Source organism: Balaenoptera borealis, assembly GCF_965194805.1.
Source record: "Balaenoptera borealis genome assembly, chromosome: 8".
Lineage (NCBI taxonomy): Eukaryota > Metazoa > Chordata > Mammalia > Artiodactyla > Balaenopteridae > Balaenoptera > Balaenoptera borealis.
This window is the reverse complement of record NC_138865.1, coordinates 114,552,448-114,578,462: the sequence shown is the minus strand read 5'-3', so window position 1 is coordinate 114,578,462 and position 26,015 is coordinate 114,552,448. Positions and strand designations below refer to the sequence as shown.

General features: G+C 42.4%; 1 pseudogene across 4 annotated transcripts in view; it reads left to right on the top strand.

Moving 5' to 3' along the window:
* LOC309633624 (transcription and mRNA export factor ENY2 pseudogene) overlaps nt 1-25,346 on the top strand; it is a 30,254-nt pseudogene extending 4,908 nt beyond the window's left edge. For 2 of the 4 annotated variants that reach the window (XR_014249597.1, XR_014249599.1), the window contains exons 3-4: nt 17,157-17,304; nt 20,137-25,346. The product of XR_014249597.1 is annotated as a transcription and mRNA export factor ENY2 pseudogene (transcript). Of the gene's footprint in view, nt 1-8,799; nt 17,305-20,136 lie in introns of those variants that run through there. The other 2 variants (XR_014249600.1, XR_014249598.1) reach the window with 2 other exon arrangements.
* Nucleotides 25,347-26,015: the final 669 nt, after the last annotated feature.

Genomic DNA, 26,015 nt, shown 5'->3' with positions numbered 1-26,015 from the left:
GCCCAAAGCCTGAACTCTTAACCACAGAGCTCTGTTCATCTCTAGATTTCAGAGCCTTTTTGAGCCAGACATGAAAGTATACACTATGAGTCCATACATATGAGGTTTCAGGAACAGTCTAATCTATGACAATAGAAATCAGGATAACAACTATCTCTTGGAGGTGGAGAGCAAAGAGGATTGATTGGGAAGAGAGATGTGGGAGGCCCTGGGTCTCTGGAAATATTGTGTCTTGATCTGGGTGGTAGTAACATGGGTACATATTTATGTAAAAACTCACCAAGCTTCTCACTTAATTATGTAGTTTATTGGATGTTACACTTCATGTTTTTAAAAAAGACTTCCTGGAAGACATGCCATTTGAAGTGAAACTGGAAAGCAGTTTAGACGATTATTATAATCATATATAAAATGCTTACCATATATCAGGCATGCCACTTATTGAGTGCTTATGATATGTTAGACACTGTGCTAAGTGCTATACATATTATTTTATTTAATCTTTACAGTGGTCCTGAGGAGGTAAATATCCTGCCCATTTTACAGATGAGACAACTGAGGTTTCAAGAATGCAGTGACTTGCCTGGATCACACAGGAAGTGGCTTAGCCAGCCCAAGTTTGTCTTGTCAACAAAAATTCAATTAACAATCAAAAAGGAAAAAGAGAATTTTGTTCAAGCCAAACTGAGGGTTGTAACCCAAGAGAGAGACTCTCAGAAGCTCTGAGAACCATTCCACCTGTTAGAAGTCAAAGGCACAGTCATATACATTTTTAAGACAAAGGATCATACATCAAAATGACATACTGACATTTTACATAAAGTTCATCAAAGGCGTGTAGTTCAGGTAAGCACAAACAAAGTGAACAGTGAGTCACCATGACCCCTTACAGAGTTGGGAAAGAATGCCAGTCTTCTAAGAAGTTACATTGCTGGCATCAGAAGAAAAGAAAAAAAATGATCTCCACAGTCAAGTAGGCACTTCCATCTTTGAGGAGGTCTGGTTAATGCAAAATGCAGATGCACACTGCACACTAAAGGGGAGGGAGGAGGCCCAAACTGACAGAGAGAGAATTTTAAGTTAAAATTTTCTTGTCCTGCCTTAAAATGTAAATTTTATTTAATCAGCCTGACCCGCAAGTCTAAGCTCTTGGGACCACCTGCTCCCACCTCCCCGGCTCCACGGAGGTGGTGGGACTTGGGTTACAGAGGATGGAGGAGGAGAAACCAGAGATGGCTCTTTTTTTTTTTTTTTTTTTTGACCGCCCTGCACCGCATACAGGATCCTAGTTCCCCGACCAGGGACAGAACCGCGCCCCCTGCAGTGGAAGCATGGAGTCTTAACCACTGGGCCACCAGGGAAGTCCCTGTTTTACTGTTCTTAAAGAGAGCCCCCCATATGGTCAAAGCTTCAGGCGCTGGCTCAGAGGGTGTCTGGGAGAACAGTTGCCCCATCATTAGATTGCAGAGTGTCACTTAGCAATACCTTAACCCCCATCCCAGCTCCTGACAAGGTGCCCTGAGGTCCTCCTCATCAGATGCACCCCTCCAGCACCAGTGTCTTGTAAAGCAGACCGTGAAAAGCTCTCAGTAGCCTGAGAAAAGCAGGGGTGCCCGCCTCTCCCAATTCAAATTGAACACAGGCTGTCTTTCTGGCCCTTCCAGCTTCTTGCTTCCTCTCCGTGCCCCTCCTCCTTCCCTCTCCTTTTGTCTACTGTCTTCCCACCTCGCTTTTCCTCACTCACCCCTCTCCTTCACAGCAGCTGCCTTCCCACCTTATTCCACAGAGAGTCAGGCCCAAGAGCCTTCCCCGCCCTGGTACAGACTGAGCAGGACACTGAGCCTTGGGGGAACCGGGAGTCCAGCACTCAGGGTCCTGCCTTGTTGGGTCCCCAGCCAGTCACTTCTTCCCTCTGGACATCAGTTTCCCCACTTCCCATTTATGCATAACCTGGGTCCCGGGCTCCTTGCCCTGAATCACACCGGCTGTCTCTCTCTCTCTCTGAGTCAGGAAGCAGGTAGACAAGGGGGTCCACCTTGGGGACCTGACGCCCTTCTCTCTACCTGCCCACCCTGGAGGTATCTCAGGTGCTGTCACTGGGTCAGCAGGGGAGGCAGGCTTTGGTCCTGGGTCTGATTGTCCAGAGGCTCAAGGTTCACTGCCCAGACTTTTAGGGCATCCCCATGTGGGGTCCCTTAGTGGGGTCCTCTTAACCCCCAAATCTTTCCCTCCCTCCCTTCCAAGCTGTGACCCTCCCCCAGCTGTTGATAAGCCCCCCTCCTTAAATGCATCACAGCCGTGCCCTGTTTTGAGCAGATGCTTAATATACGAAACAAAAATAGCAGTTATTTTGTTGAATGGATCCCCAACAATCTGAAGCCATCTGTTTGGGACAACCCACCCTGGGGCCTAAAAATGCCTGCCGCCTTCCTTGGCAAAAGCACAACAGCCCAAGAGCAGTTTGAGCATATTTATAAGCAGCTCTCTGCCCTGTTTTGCTGAAAGGCTGCAAACACCCCCTGTGCCCCTAGTCCTCCTGCTGATGGGGCCTCATGGAGGAGGAGAGGAAGCAGAACTTTGCATTCTGCATCCTGGGTTACAGCTTGCTTTTTCTTCCTTGACATTTCCTTTGATGCTTTAAAAAAAAAAAAAATCAAAATAAGCACCACCAAAAAACCTCCTTTACTCTGAAGATGAAATCTCCTGCCGTGGGCACTCTTTCTCTAAAATCCACTTCTCACCACCCCACCACCCCTATTGCTGACCCAACTTTTGAACCTCGTCCTGCTAAAAGAGTGCCCGTCTCCTTCTTTGAAAAGCAAGTTCAAATCCTCTGCCATTGCTATGCCCTTCATCATTCCTAATTCCTGCATTTTCCCCTCTGACTGCTGCAGGGAAATCCTGGAATGATGTAATTGGACTCTAGTGGGGTTGGGTTTTGTGTATTTTTTTTCTTCACTTTTCATCACCCAGGTAATACAGTACGCTTTTATTGTTAAAAGTATCTCAGTAAGGAAATGAATTCTTCATACTAAAACCACCTGGGACACAGTTAAAGTTGTGCTCAGAGGAAAATTGATAGCCTCAGGGTTTCCCTGGTGGTCCAGTGGTTAAGAATCCACGTTCCAGTGCAGGGGATGTGGGTTCGATCCCTGGTTGGAGAACTAAGATCCCACATGCCATGGGGCAACTAAGCCCACGTGCTGCAACTACTGAGCCCATGAGCTCTGGAGCCCGCGCACCACAACTACAGAGCCCACACACTCTGGAGTGCACCACAACTAGAGAGAAGCCCGCGTGTCGCAATGAAAGATCCCACGTGCTGCAACTAAGACCCGATGCAGCCGAAAATAAATAAACAAATAAATAAGTTAATTTTAAAAAAGAAAGAAAATTGATAGCCTTAAATACTTTTATTATTAATATTGGGTTGGTCAAAAAGTTGATTTGGGTTTTTCCGTAAGATGTTATGGAAAAGCCCCAACAAACTTTTTGGCCAACCCAAATAAAAGCCCCAAAGCAACTGAATCGAATATTCAACCGAAGAAATTAGAAAAATAGCAATAAAATAAAAGAAGAGGGGAGAATGAGATGAAAGCTGACAGAAATGATATAGGAAAAAATACGAAAAAGGTAAATAAAATTTGTTTGAAAAGACAAATAAAATGAGAAAAATCTTAACTAAAGGCAAGTCAAAGCAAAGAGAGAAAGCAAAAATATGCAACTTTATCCAAAGAAGACATACAGGGACTTCCCTGGTGGTCCAGTGGCTAAGTCTCCATGCTCCCAATGCAGGGGGCCGGGGTTCGATCCCTGGTCAGGGAACTAGATCCCACATACCGCAACTAAGAGTTTGCATGCCACAACTAGAGATTCCACATGCTGCAACTAAAAGATCCCGCACGTGGCAACAAAGATCCCGCATGCTGCAACTAAGACCCAGTGCAGCCAAATAAATAAATAAATAAATATTTTGAAAAATTTACCAAAAAAAAAAAAAGAAGAAGACATACAGATGGTAAAGAGGCACATGAAAAGATGCTCAACATAACTAATTATTAGAGAAATGCAAATGAAAACTACAATGAGGTATCACCTCACACCTGTCAGAATGGCCATCAGCAAAAAATCTGCAAACAATAAATGCTGGAGAGGGTGTGGAGAAAAGGGAACCCTCTTGCACTGTTGGTGGGAATGGAAATTGATACAGCCACTATGGAGAATAGTATGGAGGTTCCTTAAAAAACCAAAAATAGAATTACCATATGACCCAGCAACCCCACTACTGGGCATATACCCTGAGAAAACCATAATTCAAAAAGACACATGCATCCCAATGTTCATTGCAGCACTATTTTCAATAGCCAGATCATGGAAGAAACCTAAATGTCCATCAACAGATGAATGGATAAAGAAGATGTGGTACATATATACAATGGAATACTACTCAGCCATGAAAAGGAACAAAGCTGGGTCATTTGTAGAGAGGTAGATGGACCTAGAGACTGTCATACAGAGTGAAGTAAGTCAGAAAGAGAAAAACAATTATATATTAATGCATGTATGTGGAATCTAGAAAAATGGTACAGATGAACCTGTTTGCAAGGTAGAAATAGAGACACAGACATAGAGAACAAACGTATGGACACCAAGGGGGGAAAGGAGGGGTGGGAGGAACTGGGAGATTGGGACTGACATATATACACTACTATGTATAAAGTAGGTAACTAATGAGAACTTGCTGTGTAGCACAGGGAACTCTACTCAATGCTCTGTGGTGACATAAATGGGAAAGAAATCCAAAAAAGAGGGGCGATATATATATATGTATATATGTATACACACACACACACACACGCACACACACACACATATAGCTGATTCACTTCACTGTACAGCAGAAACTAACACAACATTGTAAAGCAACTATACCCCAGTTTTAAAAAATATGCAACTTTAGGAATGAGAAAGGCAGTATAAACACAAATATGGATGTCATTAAAGTAATGATTTAAAACATTGTGGAAATAAGTTGAAATTACCAAAGGAAATATGATTTTTTAGCAAAATATAAACTATCAAAATTGAGCTAGGAAGTAGAAAATTTTAACAGACTAAGAACCATGGAAGAGATTAGAAAGATAAGTAAGGTGACTGCATTCTGATGGAGAAATTTTTCACATATTGAGGTATGGGGACGTCATTTTGGCTTATGCATGCTTCACCCTGAACTTTGTGTGAAGTAAAACAGCTTGACTCAAGGCCTGTCAAATACACACAGTACGTCTACTTTAATCATTAAGGTAAAGAATATCTGTGTGGAAAATGAGAATATGGCATTCATGCTGACACTCCCTTGGAGATAAGTTTCCCTCCCCAGACACCAGGGTCCTGCTGTCTTGCTGTGTACACTAAATCTACCTCTATTCAAACCTTGAAGGAACGTAGTCCCGTCAAGGTGACGTGTGTTTTTTGTACTGTAAGGCAGAAAACTATGCTGGAAACCATGCTTCAATGGAGCAGTCCTCAGAGCTACTGAGAGGCTCCTCCTGGGCTTTCATCCTCAGCTTGGTGCGAATCAAACTCTTTCCTGTTCTTTACTATGGATTGATTATTGATGATTTCTGTCGGCATTGCTTGGCGTAGGCTGCAGGATATCAGAGAAACCCACCTGTGGTCACATGGGGTCTACTTTGGACCAGCTCTCAGTACCAAGCACAAGCCCCTCGAGCTCCAGGCTTCACAGCACCCTTCAGGTGCTTGGGTGAGTTCTTCCTGGTATCTGGACCTCATTCTGGACAGTCCTGAGTTGTTGTTTTTAATTGAAGTAAAATTGATTTACAATATTGTGTTAATTTCAGGCGTACAGCAAAGTGATTCGGTTATACATATATATGTATATATATATATTCTTTTTAAAAAAATTCTTTTCCATTATAGTTTATTACAAGATATTGAATATAGATTCCTGTGCCATACAGTAGATCCTTGTTGTTTATCTATTTTATGTATGTTAGTGTGCATCTGTTAATCCCATCAGGCGGTCCTGAGTTTTATCTGAGCTGTTAAAATTTTAAGACTTGGAGTCTTAAGGGAGTACCAATACACTTCCTGGGTGAAGGGACCTAGGAGGAATTTCCTAGGCAGGGACCTGGGGGGGATTTCCTACACAGGGAAATCCTAGAAGGAACTTTGGAGTGAACTGGGTTGGTTGGCCTTATTTAATTTGGCTTAAATTGGAAAGATCGTGTACATCTGGTCTGAACAAACTATTTGACAACAAAACAAGAAATTGAACCTATTTGTCTCTGAAGAAAAGGGATATTTGCTCCTTGTGGGCACAAGGTGTCCTCAGGCAACTAAGAACCTAGTGGAAGTATCTGAGGATTAATCCTGGTGATGAGTAGTGGTCCCACAGGGAAACCCATCATAACACTTTAAGTTATTTACGGCTCTCCCAGGGACACACACACAAACTGGTCATTCAGTGCTCAGAGCCCCCGCTGTGGATTTAGACTGCCAGCTAGAGAAACTGAGATGCAGAAGAGCAGAACCGACTCAAGGGTGACACCTTGAGGAGCTAAGTTCATAAGCAGCACACCTCTGACCTTAGAAATTGTTCAGACTTTATGAAAAGACAAAACTGAAAGAAAATGGGAAATCGTGCTTCTAAAGCGGAGCAGCTCCCGGATGGGCCGCCACCCACTGGAACCCCGACTGGCTTCATGTACAGTACCTATAGAGCCCATACATGCAAGTACTTGGTAAAATGGGAAGATCTAACAAAAGATAACTTACCTCTTCAGTGGTCAAAATGGGGAACATTCAACTTACCAAAATTAGTTTACTTACATGCACAATGGAAAAAAGCTGACTATAAAATTACACAGACAGGATGGGAAGCATATTTCCATTGGTACTTAGAAGCTTCCAAGCGTGGTAATGATACAATGGCATCTTTACAGGAAACTAACCAAAAGTTATTAGAAACTGTTGTTAAATTGGAGAAAAGCTCAGAAGCTACCCTCTCCCCTTCTCCTCCTCCTTCCCCTCCTCCAGCAACTTTCTGAACTTCTGTACCCTGATTTGTCTGCTTTACCTCCTCCTCCTGCACCCTTAAAGGAGAAGCCTACTGGAAGAGGTGAACCTGCACTTATGTATACTCCCTGCACTAGAACTGAACTTAAAAATTTAACTAAGGATTTCCCAGACCCTTTACAGGATCCTTTAGGGTTTGCTGGAGAATTCGATCTGACTGTTAAGACATATGAACCAGGATACTCAGATTTATATCAGCTTGTGCGTTTGCTGGTATCCAAAAGTAAAGCCAGAGAATGGATATAAGAGGCAGAATGGAAGGTGCTTACAGAAGATTTTCACAAGCGTGAGCCTGTAGATCTTCACAGGTGTAGAGAACTTGCTCATAGCTTGTACCAAGCCATTCTCAAAATTTTTCCTAAGAAAATAGGTTGGACAAAGATCCACCAATGTAAACAAAAGCCCGGAGAAACTATTTTTGATTATTTTGAGGGGTTTAAGAAAATCTATAAACAGCACTCCGGAATGGCCTCTGAAAGGTTTCAAAATCATCAAAATGATCCAGTTCTAAATTCAATCTTTTAAAAAGGATTAGGTGAAGAATTAGCAAAGCTAGTTAAAAGGCATGAACTGAACAGGGCCACAATACATACTAACGCGCTGGTCACTATTGCAGACAAGCTCTCTAAAACCTTCCAAAAGAAAGAGAAAGAGCCACTAAAGGCAAGAATGTACAACTGCAACAGCTTAGTGGCCCTATGATAACAACTTTTTCTAACTCCGGCCAAAAACGAAATGACCGCACTTGTTTTTATTGCAAAAGACCTGGTCATTTCAAACTTGACTGCCATACATTTAAATGGGATTTGGAACACAGCAAAACTAAAAAGAAATAGTGGAGCTCCGAGGATCATGCAAGGGTATTCCCCTTCCTCCTCCTCCTCCTCCTCAATATGTCAGGTGAAATCGAAACAACAATTGGAGGGGAAACTTCAAAAGCCCTTGTAGATGCTGGGGCTACTTTATCAGTTCTTAACCCTACCCTTATTCATTGTCCTCTCCCTCGGAGTAAACAATCAGTTCAAATAGTAGAGGTTTCTAATTTATTTACTCAAGTTTTAAGAGCAGAGCCCATAAGCTTTCAGTTAGGAACTATCACAGGGAAACGTGTTTCTTCTAATAAAATGTGCCATGATTCATTTGATAGAATGAGACCTTTTAGAAGCCTACAATCCTGCTATAGCCTTTTCACAAAAAAGTGAAATGCTCCTAGACTTTTAAAATTGGGATGCTGATCCAGATCTGTTACTGAAACATTGATGGTTATAAAATCAGTGGCTCAAACAGACCAAGAAAAAAATTGATGACCTGTTATCACAAGTGCCTAAAGAATGATAATCATCTTCTTCCTCAGATATTAGAAAAATTAAATTGGGGCTTCCCTGGTGGTACAGTGGTTGAGAATCTGCCTGCCAATGCAGGGGACACGGGTTCGAGCCCTGGTCTGGGAAGATCCCACATGCTGCGGAGCAACTGGGCCTGTGAGCCACAATTACTGAGCCTGCACGTCTGGAGCCTGTGCTCCGCAACAAGAGAGGCCGCGACAGTGAGAGGCCCGCGCACCGCGATGAAGAGTGGCCCCCGCTCGCCACAACTAGAGAAAGCCCTTGCACAGAAACGAAGACCCAACACAGCCAAAAATAAATAAATAAAATTAAAATAAATAAATAAATAAAATTAAAAAAAAAAAGAAAAATTAAATTGGCTACTCATGTTAAGGCAACTGTTAATAACTTTAAGCCTCTACCTGATATTCAACAAAATCCACTTAAATCAGAGACATTAAATGGAATTATTTAGGAATTTCTTAAGAAGGGACTTGTAATTCCTTGTACTAGTCCTTGTAACACACCTATCTTACCAGTGAGAGAGCCAAATGGGAAAGGCTGGAGATTTGTTCAAGATCTGAGAGCTAGAAATAATATTGTGATTCCCTGACATCCTGTGGTCCCAAACTCACACACATTGCTCTCAGCCATTCCAGCTGATAGCTATTTTTTAGTAACTGATTTATGCAGTACCTTCTTTAGTATCCCTGTGGGAAAAGATAATATCTTTTTGTCTTCACCTGGGAAGATCATCAATATACTTGGACAGTGATGCCGCAGGGCTATACTGAAAGTCCTACTTACTTTTCTCAAATACTCAAGGCTGATTTAGCTAATGTAGATTTTCCTAATGACGCCACCTTAATTCAATATATAGATGACTTGCTTTTATGTTCCAAAACTAAATTAGATTCCCAAAAGGGCACCATCTATTTCAACAATTAGCATCAAAGGAATATAAGGTGTCCAAAGATAAACTCCAATTTTGCTTACCTATTGTAAAACATTTGGGCCACTTAATGTTTAAGGATGAACTATTGATTGAGTCTGAAAGAATTAAAGGAATTCTGGCTTTTTCACTCCCCAAAAGAAACAAACAAACAATAAAAAACAATGGAGAGGATTTCTGGGACTAACTGGATACTGCAGGGATTGGGTACCTAACTTTTCACTTATTACTCAACCTTTATATGCATTGCTTAAGTCTGACCAGCCTGATCTGATTGAATGGATGCCCAAAGGAAAAGCTGTCCTAAGCACCTTAAAGTCCATCTTAACTCTGGCTTTGAGTCTCCCTAGTTATAACTAGCCATTTTTTCCCTTTGTACATGAAGATAAAAGAAGTGCTATAGGTGTATTAACTCAAAAACATGGTGATCAACATTGACCCACTGGACATTACTGTCAGCTATTAGACTCAATAGCAAAAGGACTTCTACCTTATATAAGGGCTCTTTCAGCAACGGGTCTCTTTTGTAAGGCTTTTGAAGAAATAGTAATGGGGTCTCCTTTAACTCTTTATGTCCCATACTCAGTTGAGTCTCTTCTAAACTCTCACCACACTCAGCACTATTCTATAAGCTGACTAGCTTCTTATGAAGCATTGTTGCTCTGTGCACCTAATATTACCTTAGTTCGATGTAATAACCTTAATCCTGCAACTTTGCTTCCAACACTACAGGAAGAAAACAACCACAGATTATTAACAGATTATCTTCTTGCTCCTAGGAATGACTTACAAGAAACTCTTATCAATAACGCTGATTTAATTAGGTTTACAGATTGATGAAATAAGATTCATATTTTAAGACAAGACAAGAAAAATCCAAAGATAAAATTTTCTCTATGCCTGTTTGGGCCTCCTCCCTTCCCTTTAGTGTGCAATGTGCATCTGCATTATACATTAACCAGACCTCCCCAATGGCAGAAATGCCTGCTCAACCATAAAGATCAATTTTTTTCTTCTTCTTCTGGCACCAGCTATGTAGAAGATAACATTCCTTGCTCAATCCTGTAAGGAGTCCCAACAACCCACCACCTAGTACATGCAGATCTGGACTATGTATCTTTGGTGAACTTTATGTAAAATGCCAATATGTCATTCTGATATATGGTCCTTTATCTCAAAAATGTATATTACTGTTCTCTCAACTTCTTGTGGGTGGAATAGTTCTCAGAGACTGTCTCTGAGAGACTGTCTCCTGGGTTATAATCCTCAGGTTGGCTTTAATAAAATTCTCTATTTCTTTCTTAGATCGACCATTGATTAATTTTTCATCAACAAGATGAATCCTACTTAAAGGAAGAGCAGAGACATTACTGAGCTGGATATGCAGTAATGGTCACAGTAGACATAATTGAAAGCTCTTATTTACCAGAAACAAAGTCAGCACAACAACCAAATTAGTTACTTAAACCTGAGCTTGTCAACTATATAGAGACCAGATAGCAAATATTTATACTGATAGTCATTACGCCTTTGGAGTGGCACATAAATTTGAAATGCTATGGAAACAATGAGGGGGTTTAACCTTTTTGGGACAGCCTACCAAAAATGGAAAAGAGGTTGCAGAGTTATTAAATGCTATACAACTACCAGTATAGTTGGCAATTATTTAAAACGCCAGGGCATTCAAAATTTGACACTATGGAAGCTAAAGGGAATCAATTTGTTGATGCTGCAGCCAACAGACAACTTTAAAAACTCATCCTGTTCAGCCTCAAGAATGTCCACTGCTCTCTGTTAACCCTGCTAACCCAGTAAAAGATTTCCTTCTACAGGCTCAAGAAATTGCCACTAAAGAAGAGAAACAGATATGGCAACAAAAAGGGGGAATTTTTGACCCTGTCACACAAAAAAACTATAGTGCCTGTTGGAGCACAATTGCCATTACTCCAGAATGTACATTATTTAACTCATTGGATACCTGAGAAGATGGTCTTATGGAGAGAACAATATTTTTGGAAATTTTCTCCCATGGTGGCTCATAAAGTATATACTCACTCTACTACATGCCCTAAATACAATTCTGAAAAACCACTTCATGGGTCACAAGGCCACCTGCCCCTTCTTAAGGGACCCTTTGAGGTATGACAATTGGACTTCGTCCAAATGTCACTGTCTCAAGGATATACATATGTCTTCGTAATGATCTGCATGTTTTTACACTAGGTTGAAGCTTTTCCCTGCAGGAGAGCAATGGCTTTAACAGTGGGTAAATTGTTATTGGAAAGGATAATTCCTGTTTGGGGAATTCCTTCCAAGTTACATAGTGACCGGGGAACTCACTTTACCAGACAAATAATTAAATCTATTTGTAACATTTGGCCAATAATGCAGCATTTTCACTGCACTTATCGTCCCCAATCTTCAGGACTGGTAGAAAGAAATAACAGCACTATCAAAACTCAATTGGCGGGCTTCCCTGGTGGCACAGTGGTTAAGAATCTGCCTGCCAATGCAGGGGACACGGGTTCGAGCCCTGGTCTGGGAAGATCCCACATGCCGCGGAGCAACTAGGCCCGTGAGCCACAACTACTGAGCCTGCACGTCTGGAGCCTGTGCTCCGCAACAAGAGAGGCCGCAATAGTGAGAGGCCCGCGCACCGCGATGAAGAGTGGCACCCACTTGCCACAACTAGAGAAAGCCCTTGCACAGAAACGAAGACCCAACACAGCCAAAAATTAATTAATTAATTAATTAAAAAAAAAAAAACTCAATTGGCAAAACTTTCAGAAGCATTTAATCTCTCATGGCCAAAAGCTCTTCTGCTAGTGCTTCTCAACCTTAGATCTTCACCTCTTGGTAAACATCAGCTGTCTCCTTTTGAAATAATAGCAGGATGGCTTATGTGACTGCATGAGGGAATATATGAACCAACCTTACTCAAGGGAGGTATATTACATTGTTGTCAGGGTCTTATTAAGGCACTTAAAGGAAATGAAAAGTTGGTAGGTAATTTCTTTCACAGTGAGTTCTCAGGAGTCAAAGACCTTATGGATCATGGATTATAACCTGGAGATTTTGTCTATTGGAAAAGACATCAAATAAAAGATTCTTTGCAGCCATGTTGGAAAAGACCTTATCTGGTATTATTAACTAATCCATGCGCTGCCAAACTAAAAGGCATAGACTCGTGGATTCACATCTCTCATTTAAAGAAGTCCCCTCTCCAGTAGTTAAGAATCACCTGCCAATGCAGGGGACACGGGTTCGATCCTTGGTCCAGGAAGATCCCACATGCCGCGGAGCAGCTAAGCCTGTGCGCCACAACCACTGAGCCCGCGTGCCACAACTACTGAAGCCCACGCGCTTAGAGCCCGCGCCCCACAACAAGAGAAGCCACCGCAATGAGAAGCCTGTGCACCTCAACGAAGATTAGCCCCAGCTCGCCGCAACTAGAGAAAGCCCACATGCAGCAATAAAGACCCAACGCAGCCAAAAATGAAATAAATAAATAAATAAATATATTTTAAAAATAAAAATAAAAAAGCTCCCTCCACCTGCATGGACTTCAACCCCTGTTTCTGACACCCAGCTTCAACGGACAAGCACCACCAAGCAAAGACGAAAAGAAGAGAAGAAGAAGAGAAGAAAATGACAGCAGGAGCAGACAGCTAACCCAAGAGTTTGGACCAGGCCTGTAACCCCCAACCTTGTCAATACTTTTGGACTTTAAAAAAAAATTTTTTGTTTATGTGTATGTTACCTATACTCTTGACCTCATTCCAGCCACAGTCAACAAGCCCTTTCCCCTTTCCCCCATGTTTTCTTTAATCTTAAAGCTTCTCCTGGGGTCTAGGTCCGGGCAGCCGAAGAATGTTGTAGGTAACGGTCATCAGCGCAAGGGTCATTTCGTCGCTGGGAAGGGACGGCCCTTGCCCGCGGTGATGGTGGTTAGCAAGATGAACAAAGATGCGCAGATGAGAGCAGCAATTAACCACAAGTTGATAGAAACTGGAGAAAGAGAACTCCTCAAAGAGTTGCTGAGAGCTAAATTAATTGGATGTGGCTGGAAAGATCAGTTGAAGGCACACTGTAAAGAGGTAATTAAAGAAAAAGTTCTAGAACACGTTACTGTTGATGACTTGGTGGCTGAAATCACACCAAAAGGCAGAGCCCTGGTACCTGACAGTGTAAAGAAGGAGCTCCTACAAAGAATAAGAACATTCCTTGCTCGGCATGCCAGCCTTTAAGATTGAATTAGATTATGTTGTTTTGTAGTTTTATTTCTGAAAGTAAAAGTTGCCATAAATTAGGAATCGATTTCCCAAAATGAAATCCTTGTTTGTATGATGGTATACAGTTTTCAGTAATGATGTATACAGTTGTATTGATTTTTTTCCCTAAATGTGTTATTTTAATAAATATCTCATGAATGAAAAAAAAAAAAAAAGCTTCACCTAATTTCTCTGTTGTCTTGCATCTGTATAGTTCACTGTCATCCTTGGAAAGGCAATGTTATTGTACAAATGTCACAGTCTCTTGCCTCCTCTGGAAATTTTTCCAAATGCTGGATATGTCACCATTCCCCTACTGGGTCCTTTGTAAAATATAATGACCCCATAGTTGTGCCCATAACCAATTTTACCACTATGCTTAACTTTACTGTGACTCATAGAAAAGAACTCTCAGATCACTTACCACGTTCATATCTTTACCCAGTTTTCTCCTGTCCCTTGCTTCTTCCTGACCCCACTAGAAACAATCCCAAAGGACACTGGGGGGCCCACATGTAACCAATCTGATGCTTATGGCCATGATATTAGTCAAAATGTCTTCACAAAACATTACAATTTGCAAGGTCAGTGCCACTTATTTCTCTTCCCCATCCTCTACACTGTACTTACTGACAACCTGTTATAATAAGGCTGATAGCAAATATAATTCTCCTTTATGCAATGGGATTAGAACTTGACATACTTGGATTAATGGAGGGCTCACTCCTCTTCCTACTTGTAAGGTCAGTTTGACTGATTGGAAACTCCCATATACTAACCCATGGTTAGAAAATTTTGGTTACATACCTTCCAAAAAAAGACTCAACACCTGGAGTACTATGTGCCTCTAAAGGATTTATATTTGTTTGTGGGTGTGATAACTGGCCCTGGGCACATGAATGTTTAGACAGTTGGAGAATGGGAGGAACCTGCCTGCTGGGATATTTGACTACTCTATTTACTATCTTGAAATTACTCACTGGCTCAAACTCTAGCCCTGATGATCATAGCAAAAAACAAAAACCAAACAAACCATAAAACCCTCTCATTAGTTGAAGACTACCCAGATGAGGATCCCTCTGAATATGAAGGTGACAGCTGTGGCCATTCTCAGGAATGTGACCTCCCTGCAGGATTCAGAAACCAATATAACCACCTCCTCAGGGTTTGGGGCTCTTGGCTAGGAGTTGGTACCACTGACCTAGAAGTGATGATGAGAAATCTTACCCAAACCATCAGCAGGATTGCCAGAGCCTCTGCAAGAGCTATTAGGGACCAACAAAGATCTCTAGACTCTTGCTTACGTGGTACTTGACAAATGTATTGCTTTAGATTATCTCCTTGCTGCCCAAGGAGGTGTCTGTGCTGTTGTTAATACTGCTTGGTGTACTTGGATCAATATCTTCTCTCAAGTAGAGCTTGAAATTAGTAAACTGTAACCTTGCAAAAATCCTTAAAGGGCCCTCTAACTTTGTGCCCAGAGTTCCTTTTTTTTTTTTTTTAATTTATTTTAATTTATTTTTGGCTGCGTTGGGTCTTCATTGCTGCGTGTGGGTTTTCTCTAGTTGCGGCGAACAGGGGCTTCTCACTGCAGTGGCTTCTCTTGCTGCGGAGCACGGGCTCTAGGCGCGCGGGCTTCAGTAGTTGTGGCTTGCGGGCTCGGTAGTTGTGGCGCTTGGGCCTAGCTGCTCCGCGGCATGTGGGATCCCCCTGGACCAGGGCTTGAACCTGTGTCCCCTGCACTGGCAGGCAGACTCCCAACCACTGTACCACCAGGGAAGCCCGTGCCCAGAGTTCTTAATTTTAGTTTTTGTACTGTTTTTAGCTGGCTTCCCTCAGAAATAGGCAGTTTTTTTCACTCTGCTTTCCAGACAATTGTCATTGTCATAGTATGTATTATTAGTCTTTTTCTGGCTATCAGACTACTCATGACATGTATCTGCTTGCTTTAAGTCTACTGCTAATAGCACAGGTAAAATGCTTATGTGACAATTTGATATAATTGATAATATGTATAACCTGTGTCTCCCAATCAGCATATATCTCTCTGCCTTTTCACTGTATCTTATTAACCACCACAGTGTAGATAACTAGGCAAATCTATATACATTTAAAAAAAAAAGAGGCCTAGCACCGAGGGACATGAGGGATCCAGAGCAGGCAGCAAATCACCTGGAATCAAGGGACACATATTTTGATCATTAATGCTTTCTATCAAAAGATTTGTGATCAAAATGGGAAATGATGGGGAAATTTTTCACATATTGAGGTATAGGGAAGTCATTTTGGCTTACACATGGTTCACCCTGAACTTTGTGTGAACTAAAACAGCTTGACTCATGGCCTGTCAAACGCAAACAGCACATCTACTTCAACAATTAAGGCAAAGAATGTCCCTTTCAAAGATAAGGATAAATAACTCCCTTCCTATGGCATGCATGTTAACATTCCCTTGAAGATAAAGTTCCCTTCCCAGACATCAGGGTCCTACTGTTTCACTGTATACATACTAAATCTTTCTCTTTTGAAAACTTGAAGGAATGTCCTGTCAATTTGATGTATGTTCTTTTTTTCTGGTGAGGCAGGAGACTGCTGAAAACCATGCTTCGATTGAGCAGTCCTCAGAGCTACTGAGAGGCTCCTCCTGGGTTATTTGTCCTCAGCTTGGCTCGACTCAAACTCTTTTCTATTCTTTATTATTGATTATTTCCATTGACAATTCCAAAAGACTCCAGGTCAGTAGAGGACAAACTAACATTAGTGCCTCCTAAGAAGATGCAATGGGAAATAGACAACATCAGCTATGTAGTGTTATAGCCCAAAATGTTCAACCTAAATCCAGTTATGAAGAAACAGACAGACAAATCGAGATGGTGGGACATTCTGCAAGAAAACTGACCTGGACTCTTAAAAAAAAATCAAAGTCATGAAAGGGAAAAATAAAAGGCAAAACTGTTCTAGGCTAAAAGATATGACAACCAAATGCACTGGGGGGGTCTTTGATTAGATCCTGGAGTTTTAAAAAAGCCAGTTAAAAGAATACTGTTTGGACAGTTACAGAAATCTGAATATAGGAAGTGTACTAGATAATATTATTATATCTAGTTCCTGTTGGGTGGGAAAATGGAATTTTCTTGGTTAGGATAATGGAATTTTGTTTATGTAGGGAAATGTCCTAAATCTTAGGAGATACTTTTTAAAAAAATGTAGTTAGGAATGAAGTGTTTGATGTTTGCATTTCACCTTTCACATAGTTGAGCAAAAAATTTTTAAGTGTGTGTGTATGTGTGTGTTTGATCCAGAGAATCAGGGCCACTATGAATGGTATAGAATAAGGGGTTGGTAATAGGGACTAGATCTCATGCAGTTGTGGGTGCTGGTGGAACAGACTGTGTAAGCCCTCTATACCTGCCAGTAGTTGGAAAGGAGAGATGGACGTGAAGTTGGGGAGAACAAGAACAAACTGGAGCTCACATCTGTCTCCCACCCTCTCCAATTTCAATGACACAGGTGACCTGCAGGAGAACTGGTGTCCTTACCACAGAGCTGTACACATACTTGGCCTGGGACTCAGAGAAACAAAAGGAGGCGACCTAGCAGGAACCAGGGAGGCTACGGGTCCGGGTGCTGCCCCCAAACCAACAAGGCAAGTTAGCAGGTCAGTGGCAACCACATGCCAGCTACAGCAGAGCCTGAGGCCTTTCATCAAAGTGCAAAGCATAAAAAAATGCCTGCTCCCTCCAAATCTTGAGCGAATTAACTTTATTGCCAACCTAACTTGGAACCACTCAGGGGAGAGAATTCTAGGAAACTTGGTTCCAGCTAAGTTAAGATGACACATTACCAAGTAGAACGTGTGTGTGTGTGTGTGTGTGTGTGTGTGTGAGAGAGAGAGAGAGAGAGGGAGAAAACATGTGATAAAGTATTAACAATTAGTGAATCTAGGTAAAGAGTGCTGAAGTTTTTTTGTAGATTTGAAATTTTAAATAAAAAATTGGAAGTGGAAAAAGGCACCAGGCCCAGATGGTTTCACAGCTGAGTTTTATCATAGGAAAATGTAGAAAACTCCCAATCCATTTTACTGGCATATCCTTAGTACTAAAACATAATTTTTTTTTTTTAAAAAAGGAAAACTATAGACCATCTTCACTTTTGGGTCTCCCCCCGACCCCCAGGAATAAGAGATTTTGTCACTAGGAATACAGTCAACTTAATTCATTACATAAACACATTAAAGGAGAAAAAACATGGATAATTTTTAACCAGAAAAAATATTATTTAAGCACTGAGTGAGTGCTATACACATTAGGAAAGCTATAATGGTTTGTACAATAGAGCTTCTGCCCTTCAGAAACTCACAGGTTTCTTGTAATTGAGTGTTCAACCAATCAGAGGATGTAGAGGCTGAAATTAGGTGCTAAAGTGAAAACATTTACATTCCAAATGGTGTGGCCTGATGAGGGCAAACGAGAACTCAGGGCTGAGACACTTGAGCTTAGAAATGAAATTTGAGCTCCTAGTCCTTTACAGACAGGAAAACTGAGGCCCAGAGAGGAGAAGAGACTTATTCAAGATCATAGATTGCCCATCCAGCCAGGTCAGCATCTACTTTAATTCCACAGATCCGAAAAGCAAAGGACTAGCAGAGACTATTTTCTAAAACCAGGATGACCTCACCAACTGCAGGTAGCCAGCAAGAACAGCAGGGCCCTGAGGGCCGGGACGAGGGTGATAGCATCTGTATTTTTCCTTTTGCGCCAGGCTCCAACATGGCTCAGCACGGCACTGTTACGAATCCTGGTTTTGTTTAAAATTTTGATATTTTGCTCACTATGGAATTTTTGGCCCTAATTTTGATTTTTAAAATATATTGCATTGAACTATTATTTGTCTTGATGACTGAGGTTTTGGCACCCACCTCTTATACTGTGCACCCTTGACTCGTACCTCATTTGCCTCCTGTTCCCATCACCTTATACTCCTAAAACTGGGAATCTTCAACCTCATCCTTATTTCCAACCCCCCCAACCCAGCACTGGCATCTCACCAGGGGACCTCACCTCTTCTGTAAGACCACAGATAAGAACACCCTCCCTCCCTCCCTCCCTCTCTCCCTTTCTTCCTTCCTTCCTTCCTTCTTTCCTTCCTCTCTCCCTCCCTCTTCCTTCCTCCCTCCCTCCCTTCCTTCTTTCCTTCCTCCCTCCCTCCCTCCTTTCCTCTTCCTTCCTTCCTCCCTTCCTTCCTTCCTTCCTCCCTCCCTTCCTTCCTTCCTTCTTAGCTCCTTTATGCCAGGTGCTAAGTTGACAGGGGGTGTCTTTGCTCTTAGGCAGTTGTCAGGTAAGGAGGCATCCAGAAAATACAATAAAGTGTTACAAGAGCTTTAAATGGCCAAGAGAAGAAGGATTGCGTCAGGGCTCATGGGAGGAAAAGAATCTGGACGGTTCTGTGCCAGTTCCCATCCATACCTGCTGCCTCATCTGTGTCTGAACCACAAATAACAAGTTATCAAGTGCTATGTGCCCGGCAATATTCTACAAGCATTGGTTCATTGGATCAATAGACACCCCTATGATAGAGGTGCCACTTTTACCTTCATGTCCAAATGAGGAAACTGAGGCTCAGAGAGGTAAAGTCATTTGCTCAAAGTCCCACAGCTGGTAAGTGACAGGGCAATGATTCAATCTGAGGTCTGCCTGACTCATTGCCCATTCTTGTAATCATTGGGCCATATTTGTTTATTCAACAAATATTTTTGCATTCTGACTATGTGACAGGACCTGTTTTAGGTGCCAAAAATATGGCAGTGAAGAAAATTATTAAAAATCCCCTCCCCGGGATTTCCCTGGTGGTCCAGCGGTTAAGACTCCACTCCCAGTGCAGGGATCCTGGGTTCGATCCCTGGTCGGGGAACTAGATCCCGCAAGCCGCAACTAAAGATCCCGTATGCCACAATGAAGATCCCGCGTGAGGCAACTAAGACCCAGCACAGGCAAATAGATAAATAAATAAATAAATATTTTTAAAAATCCCCTTCCCCTTGCAGCATTCACTCTGGGAAGAGGACAAGTAATAAACATATAATTAAACAAACAAGATAATTTCAGGTACTGAGAAGTGTTATGAAAAAAAACTAAGGCAGGGTAGTGGGAGAGAGAATCTGGGTGGTCAGGAAGCCTCTCCAAAGAAAGGCCATTTGAGATGAGACCTGAATGCTAAGGAGTCTACCAGGTGGATATTGGGAAAAGAGTGTTCCAGATGGAAGGAATAGGGAATGCAAAGGCCCTGGGGTAGGAGTGAGCTGGGCACATTTATGGAACAGACAGATTGGTGTGGCTGGAAAGCAGTGAACAAGGAAGAGAGAGGGAGGTGATAGTCACATAGGGCTTAGTAGGCCAGGCTAAGGAGCCTGAATTTTATTCAGAGAGCAATGGAAAGCCATCGGAGGGATTTAAGCAGGAAGGTGATGGGATGTACTTCATGTTTTTAAAAGATCAATCTGGGACTTCCCTGGTGGCAAAGTGGTTAAGAATCCGCCTGCCAATGCGAGGGGACAGGAGTTTGAGCCCTGGTCCGGGAAGATCCCACATGCCGCGGAGCAACTAAGCCCGTGCGCCGCAACTACTGAGCCTGCGCTCTAGAGTCTGTGAGCCACAACTACTGAGCCTGTGTGCCACAACTACTGAAGCCCACATGCTGAGAGCCTGTGCTCTGCCACAAGAGGAGCCACCACAATGAGAAGTCCGCGCACCACAACTAAGAGTAGCCCCCGCTTGCCGCAACTAGAGAAAGCCTGCACGCAGCAACGAAGACCCAACGCAGCCAAAAATATAAATAAATAAATAAATTTATTATTTTTTTTAAATAAATAAAAGATCAGTCTAGTCTATGGTTTCTCAACCTTGGCACTACTGACATTTTGGGCCCAATAATCCCTTTGTTGTAGGGGGCTGTCTTGTGGATTGCAGGATTCCATCAGCATCCCTGGCCTCTATTACTAGATGCCAGTAGCACACTCCCAGCTGTGACAATCCAAAGTGTCTCCAGAAGAAGTCAAATGTCCCTTGGAGGGCAAAAATCACTCCTAATTGAGAAAGACTGTTCTAGACATAAGAGCAAAGAAGGGTTAGGATATGTTGCAGATTGAAAGAGTCTGCAGAGATGTGACAGCTACATGCAGTACCTGGTCTAGGACCAGATTCTGTGCTGGAGAGGGACCAATGCTCTGCAAGGTGCTATTGGGTCAATTAATAAAACAAGAGTGTGAATGGTAGGTTAAAGGAAAGTATTGAATCAATATTAATTCTATCTAAGTTGAAAACTGAACTGTAGTTATGTAAGGGACTATCCCTCTGCTTAGGAAATACACACTGAAATGTTTAAGGGTAAAGAACCATGATGTATAAAATCTACACTCAAATGATTCAGAAGAAATTATATACACACATACATATACATGTGTAAATGTTTTACATATATACACATACATGTGCATGTGCGTGTGTGCGTGTCTAAAATCCCATACTATGTGTATATATCTATATATTCTTATTATATATGTGTATATAGATAGATTCCTATGATATGAAATATAGTTTAATCTGTGTAAAGGATATACGGGTGTCCTCTTTGTACTATTTTTATTCTTGCAAACTTTCTGTACGTTTGAAATTATTTCCAAATAAAAAGTTTCAAAAATTGTTCATAAACACGATGGAATACTGCCCACCATAGAAAGGAAACATGTAGATACACACAACACCTCGGAGTGTGTGCTGAGTGTGCTAGGCGGGATGAAAGAGTGCACATTATATGACAACTCCATTTCTTTGCAGCTTAACAACAGGCCACAAGGATCTTTGGTGACAGAGATTAGAATAATGCTTACCTTTGGGGGGAGGGGGAACTAGGTGGGTTTCTGGGGCTGGAAATGTTCTGTATCTTGATCTGGGTGGGTGTTATGTGGGTGACTACATATATAAAAAGTATCAAGCTATACATTTAAGATTGTGCAATTTACTGTATATAACTTTTACTTAAATAAATATATAAATAGTAATAATAAAAGATCACTCTAGCTCCTGTGTAGAGACTACCATAGTGCTCCAGACAGCAGAGAAACTATTTGGGAGGCTGTGTCAAAGACAGGGGTGACAGGAAGGGAGGATCAGCCTGGGGGAGCCACAGGTGGATTGAAATGAGAGAAAGAGGGGTCTTGCGGGTGAGCTCTGGTGAGCCGACTGGGCGGTGGCACCAGTGACAGAGATGAGAGGTCTGGGAGAGGAGCAGGACCGCTGGAGCCCTGCCCAGTCCGCATTTCCTGGGGTCCTGCAGAAGTTGGATTTCCCTTCACAGCGGCATCCTGGTCACCACCAGGGGGCAATGGGTTCCTTTGTGACCGGCACGGCAGCCTGAATCCTGGAGAACTGTCTGCCCCTGGGAGCAGCTGTGGAGCATGGCGCCCGGATGGCCTCCAAGCCACCAGGACACTGTGCCCCTTGCAAAAGAATCTTGAAGGATGGGGAGGGAAGGAAATTAAATCCTAAAACCCTAGAATCTGAAAACTGTGACTCCAGCCCTTCCATGGTCCTCATGTATGCTCCCAGTGGAGCCAGGTTCCTTAAGACGGTCACAGGGTCTTGCTGCCGGTGCTGCCCCTCCAAGTCGCCTGCCTCAACTCAACCCCAGCCCCACCTCGGGGAAGAGAGGGGCTTCCTGCAGTGCGCCCTCTCCCACACATGCTGTTTCTTCACCCTCTCTCCTCGGCATCTTACACATCCCTCAGGGATCACTTCCTCCAGGACTCTTTTCTGACCCAAAATCTGGGTTTGGCTTGCCCCCTCTACTTCTCCCATCATACCCCTTTCTCCCTAGATTTTATTAGTTAATCTACCTGTCTGACTGCTCAGCTCATCTGTGGCTCGAAAGCAGGGCAGGGCCTGGAACGGGCTTCCAGAGTATACGTTGGATGAATGAAAGAACAAATGAATGAGTGGGTGAATCTAAGGTGGTAAGACAATAGCATCTCCATTAATCCATCTGGTGTTTTAAATGTGGATTCAAATATGGGCACTGCCACTTATGAGCTGTGTGACCTTGGCAACCATCTTAAACTCTCTGGGCTCTAGTCCCCTCACCCAGTTATCACAGTTATTGAACAGATTCAGTGATAGGATGTATGTCAGTCCCTTAGCTTAAAATCTGCACATAGTATACACTCAACAAAAATAAGACGATTTTTGTGTGTGTGGTTTAAAAATGTAAGTACATGCACACGTGTGTATTTAATTATATCTGTTTGAGTAGGCTATATCATAAATTGTGAGCTAATGCCAGCGGTGAAAATGGGAGAACAAGGTAAAATTTTTTCACTTTGTACTTAATATGTTTCTGTAGTTGAATGTTACATTAAACATGTTACAAATTTTAAATGAAAAATAAAATCCAATAAACATATGAAAGAATACTCAACATCATTACTTATTAGTCATAAGGGAGATGCAAAACAAAACCACCATGAGCTAACCCTACTCACTACCAGAAAGGCTAAATTAAAAGGCTTGACCACACCAAATGTTGGCAAGAATGTGGAGCAACTGGAACTCTCATACATTGTTGGTAGCGGTGTAAATGGTACAGCCATTTTGAAAAAATGTTTGACAGTTTCTAGTAATAGGCATACTTACCCTATGAACCAGAAATTCGACTCCTGGCTATGACTCAGTCAGCAGGAGAAAAATATATGTCTACATAAAGACTTGTATGCAAGTGTTCACAGCATTTTTATTTATAATAGCCGAAACCTGGAAGCAACCCAAATGTCCATCAACAGGAGGATGGGTAAACACTTTGTGGTGTATCCATACCGGGGAATGCCACATAGCAATAAAGGAATGAACTACTGATAGAGATAACAACATGGATTAATCTCGGAAACATAATGTTGAACAAAAGAAGCCAGACACAAAAGAACATGTGTTGCATTGTTGTTGTTTAATTCCATTTATGTGAAGTTCTAGGATAAACAAAACTGACTTATGGTGATAGAAGTCAAAATAGTGACTTGGAGACTGGCACAAGAAAACATTCTGGGGTACTGGAAATATTTTGTATCTTGATCTGGGTGATGGTTATACCCATGTATACATGAATAAAAATTCATCAAGCTGTGCACAGATGTTCACAGCAGCTTTAACTGGAAACAACTCAAATGGCCATCAATAGGTGAATGGATAAAAAACTATGGTACATCCACACAGTGTAATACAAGACAGCAATAAAAAGGAATGAACTATTAATACACACAACACCATGGATGAATCTCAAAATAATGATGCTGAGTTTTTTAAAAAGTCAGACAAAAAAGAGTAAACTGTATGATTCCATTTATATATAAAATTCTAGAAAATGCAAACTAATCTATAGTGATGAAAATCAGATCAGTGGTTGCCCAGATGCCTGGCAGGTGGGAGAGGGAGGGAGGAATTACAAAGGGCCAGAAGGAAACTTTTGCGGTTGATGGGTATGTTTCTTATCTTTATTTTGGTGATGGTTATACAGATGTATGCATATACCAAAAATTGTCAAATTGTATGCTTTAAATGTCTGCAGTTTATTACACTTCAATAAAGCTGTAAAAACATAAATAAAAAACTCATTGGGAATTGTGCATCTGACATATGTAAATTAGGCTTCAAGAAATAAAAAAGAAGAAAAGAAACTGTACTTCTGACCCTGTTTCCCAGATTGGCACTTCCAGCCTCATCTGGGTCCCATGGGATCCTTCTTTCTCACCTGAAGAACCCCCCAGAGAATTTCAACAAATCAGCGCTCTGCAGCTCAGCTGGTGCCCCTGGGATGCATGGCTCTTTACAGCAAATCTGTTCCATCCCTCACAGCCCAGCTCAAACCTTACCTCCTCCACCAGGAAGCCCTCCTGCCTCGTGCCACAACCTCCCAGCTCAGGGCTTCCCGGGCCTTTGGCTCAAAGCTCTGTCATGTTACCTGCTACTGTCCACCCTGTACCATCAGAATTAGAATCCAGTGTAGACCACCTATCTTCCACACGAGATGCTGACAGTCATCACGAGAGCAGCTACCATTTGATGGGCATGCCAGGCTCTGGGCCAAGCGCTGTATGTGCTTTGTTGATCTCATTGCCTCCCTACAACAATCCCTACAATGATAGGGATTATTAGCTCCATTTCACAAAAACTGAGGCCCGGGATGGTGAGAGCCAGTTGGAGCCGGTCCTCATGGCCATAGGAAGGTTGAAGAATATCTGTCTGCTCACCGCGAGGGCAGCCACGGGCTTTCCTGGTGGGCAGAGAGGAAAGATTTGGCACCTTGGAAGTTCTTCAAAGTGACAGGAAGACAGCTTAGAGGGAGAAAGTCGCCCTGTACTTTATTTTTATTTACTTTTTTTTTTTTTAATTTATTTTTGGCTGTGTTGGGTCTTCGTTTCGTGCGAGGGCTTTCTCTAGTTGCGGCAAGCGGGGACCACTCTTCATCGTGGTGTGTGGGCCTTTCACTATCGCGGCCTCTCTTGTTGCGGGGCACAGGCTCCAGACGCGCAGGCTCAGTAGTTGTGGCTCACGGGCCTAGTTGCTCCGCGGCATGTGGGATCTTCCCAGACCAGGGCTCGAACCCGTGTCCCCTGCATTGGCAGGCAGATTCTCAACCAGTGTGCCACCAGGGAAGCCCCTATTTACTTTTTTAAAGGAAGACTTTATTTAAGACTATTGCAATAGGAGTTATGACTATTGCAGTAGGGCAGAGAGATTGGGCTCAATTCCTGCAGGTTACTTTATTTAAAAATTTTTCTTTATTTTTAATTTAATTAATTAATTAATTAATTAATTAATTAATTAATTAAATTTCCCTGCAGGTTACTTTAGGCCTTTTACCTTAAAGTTTTCCAGAGCAGGAAATCCTTGGAAAAAGTAGGCAGCGTGGGTAGAGAGCAGGCACAGGAAGGCCTTTTCTAGGGGCTTTGTATTCTTATTAAACTGCCTCACATTTATAGACATGGGCCTTTGGCAGAGGGGTGGAGCAGGAAGGCTCCTGATTAAGGGGCTCAGACACCTTGGTTCTGCCTGGCTTTGCCAGTGGCTAGTTGGGGAGCAGTGAAAATTTCTGTGTGTCAGCTTACCCATCTGTCAAATGGACCCAGTTTTGTCCTACCAGTGGGGAGTAGGGCTTTGGAGTGAAGGAGACCCGAACTGGAAAGCTGGCTTCCCGACTTCTCACCCTTGTGACTGACCTCACCTCTCTGAGCCTGCGTTTCCTCATCTGCAAAATGGGGATAATATTAGTGCAGCCCTCGTGGGACTATCGCGAAGATAACACATCCAAAGTCCTGGCCCCTTGCCT